This window comes from Cebus imitator, unplaced genomic scaffold (assembly GCF_001604975.1).
Source record: "Cebus imitator isolate Cc_AM_T3 unplaced genomic scaffold, Cebus_imitator-1.0 Scaffold75, whole genome shotgun sequence".
Taxonomy (NCBI): Eukaryota; Metazoa; Chordata; class Mammalia; order Primates; family Cebidae; genus Cebus; species Cebus imitator.
The window spans coordinates 5,212,418-5,215,572 of NW_016107390.1; the positions used below are offsets into that span (position 1 = coordinate 5,212,418).

The window sequence follows — 3,155 nt, forward strand, 5'->3', positions numbered from 1 at the left end:
GTAGAGACGGGGTTTCACCATGTTGACCAGGATGGTCTTGATCTCTTGACCTCGTGATCCACCCGCCTCGGCCTCCCACAGTGCTGGGATTACAGGCTTGAGCCACTGCGCCCGGCCTTACCATTACTTTTAATGGCAAAACCTACAATTACTTTTGTACCAATTGAAATACAACTACTTGAAAAGGAATGAATCATCTAGATTGCTACAGAAATCATTTTCATTCTGGTCCAGTAAAAACAATGAGAAAAACAACGAGAATTTCCTAAAACAAACACATCCCTTAGTGCCATTGAGATCACTTTAGTTAGGCATGGGACAATAAGAAAACTGTGTAACTGATGTTCATTTTTCAATTAAAGATAAACTGAGGTAGATAGAGACCTTTTGCAATTTTTATAAGGAATTTGAAGAGGAAATTGAACAATTCTGTTCCCTGTCGAGGTCATGATCATTGCAGAACCCCATATTCCTCTTTGCACACGGAAGACATTAGATACAGATCTGCTGAATAAATTCTTCAATAGTGTATCCTAAAACAGTAGGGCCAAAAATATATTTAAGTCTCTGTATTCTTTTTGTATCAAGATAATGCTGACCTCATGTAATGAATTGGGAAGCGTTTTCATGTTCATGTTGTGGAATATATTGAGTAGAACTGGCACTATTTACCTCTCAAATGTTGGCAGAACTCACTAACGATGCTACTTAAACCCGGAGTGTTTACTGTGGGAAGCTTTTTAACTGAAAACTCATTTTCTTTCATTGATATGAGGGTATTTGGGTTAGCTATCTTTTTTGAGTGAGCTTTAGTAATTTTTTTTTTGACTGGTGGGGGTAGAATTTATTAGAATGTGCCTTAATGCAGGCACTGGGGGCTTGCCCATGGTGCACTTGATATACAAAGCCTAGACATTCTGCCAATTTTTCTTGAGTAATGACACTAGGAATTTGACAATCAGGTGAATATTACATACAAGCTTATTTTCTATAACACTTCCATGGCCAACAGCCACAGCCAGACACGGCACCCTTGTCATCTCGAACTTGATTGTGGACTTCACCTCATTCACTTTGTTTTCATTGTGTGTCCGCAGGGAAGGGAACGTGTCAGCCCTATGTAGGTCTGGGCCAAGGATTTATGGGATTGTTTGATCAATGATTCTGAGGCCAAAAGGGCATCCTACTTCTTGGCCAGCTTCTTGACCAGTTTCTTGTTCAGGTAGGGTGTTTTCAGCACCTCGGTGTCCGTGTAGGAGATGTCCACAGCCTTGGCCTTGTTACAGTGCTGCTGGTCCCCCAGGACACACACTTTGAGTGGGGGATAGACTTACACCTGACGGTGCCCGAGAAGCATTTGTCCTTCTGAGGATCGTAGTTCATCAAACTGATCTGCAACTCCAGTTTCCAAAAACGTGGGGCACTTGCACTGGTTCCATGCAGGACCTTCCGCACCATCTCATACAGGGCGTCCTGAGAGACTTTGCTGCTCATGGATCCTCATGGCATGGTAACTGGAAAAGGAGCTTTAGTAATTTTTATCTTACAAAAACTTGTTCACTTTATCTACACTGATAAATTTCTTATTGTGAATTTGTTCATGACATCCCCTTATTATTATTTTTTATTTTGTGTAGGATCTGCTGTACTGTTTCTCATGGAGATATTTTATCTCTTTTTTTCCGCTTGTCTGTATTGCTATTGACAGCTTCAAAGAATCAGACTTTGGTTTCACCGATTTTTATATGCATGGTTTTGTTTTCTGGTTTTTCTTTCACTGAATTCTGCTCTTTATTATTTCTATTCTCTTGCCTATTTTAGTTTAATTTATTCTTTTTCCTTTTTACATTCTTAGAAATTTATCATTTAAAGCCTTGCTTTTTTCATTTTTCCCCTTTTTTTTTCTTTTCTTTTCTTTTTTTTTTTTTTTTTTGTGACAGAGTCTCGCTCTGTCACCAAGGCTGGAGTGCAGTAGCGTAATCTCAGCTCACTGCAACCTCTGCCTCCCAGGTTTAAGTGATTCTCATGCCTCAGCCTCCCATGTAGTTGGTATTTCAGGTGTGTGCCACCATATCCAGCTAAATTTGTATTTTTAGTAGAGACGGGGTTTTACCATGTTGGTCAGGTTGGTCTCAAACTCGTGGCCTTGAGTGATCCACCCAAGTGGCCTCCCAAAGTGCTGGATTACAGACATGAGCCATGCTACTGGCTTACTAAAATTCTTTTAACTTGATAGAGACTTGTTTTAAAGCCTAGAATAAGATCCATTTTGGTAAATGGTCTATGTCCTCTTAAATAAAAGAATTCTGCTATCTATTTAGTGGAATGTTCCATAAATGTCAGTTCAGTAAAGCCAGTTGATAGTATTTTTTAATTCCTCTGTGAAAATATTGATATGTTATTTACTTGTTCTATCCACTAGTGAAAAAGGGGTTTCAAAGTCACTAAATAGTTAAGGACTTTAAAATTTCTCTTTAAGTTCTGTTAGCTTTTGCTTTATGTATTTTTAAGCTCTCTTTTTAGGTACATAAAAGTTTAGTTCTGTCCTCTTGATGAATCTACCCCTTTACCATTGTAAAATTACTCTATTACATCTTTCTCAAATTTTGATACTTTTTGGCCATTATATTTTTCAAATATTTTTTTTCTGTCTCTTCTCCTTCAGAGGTTGCAAGGACATATATATTAGGTTTCTTGTGTTGTCACTGATTTTCTGTTCATCTACTATTTTTTATTTGTCTTTTCATGGAGTTCATTAACATTTTCACATGTTGTGCCTAATCTGCTATGAATCCCATTCAGTGTATTTATCATTTCTAGAATTTAGATGTGTGTCTTTTGCTATATCCTTTAAAATCTCTCTTTAGCATACTTAGCTTCTCAAACATATAGAATATAGCTACAGTAAAGTTATAGTGTTTTTTAAATAACTGTGTCTACTGATTTGATTATCTGTATCATTTCTTAGTTGACTTCAATTGCTTAATTGTTTTTCTCACTGTGGATCAGCTTCATGTTTCTTGGCATGTCTGGTAGATTTTATGGATGCCAGATGTTGTGGATTTGATTTTATTCTGTGCTGGATATTATAATATTTTTAAAATATTCTTTAGTTTTATTAAGTATAATTACTAGTTACTGGTGAACAATTTGGG

The 3,155-nt window shown here is 37.0% G+C and overlaps 1 protein-coding gene and 1 pseudogene across 3 annotated transcripts in view; one reads left to right on the top strand and one right to left on the bottom strand.

The window, feature by feature from the left end:
* PLD5 (phospholipase D family member 5) overlaps positions 1-3,155 on the top strand; it is a 383,066-nt gene that overhangs the window by 135,801 nt on the left and 244,110 nt on the right. The gene's annotated exons all lie outside the window — the stretch shown is intronic.
* On the bottom strand, positions 810-1,494 carry LOC108306948 (annotated as a pseudogene).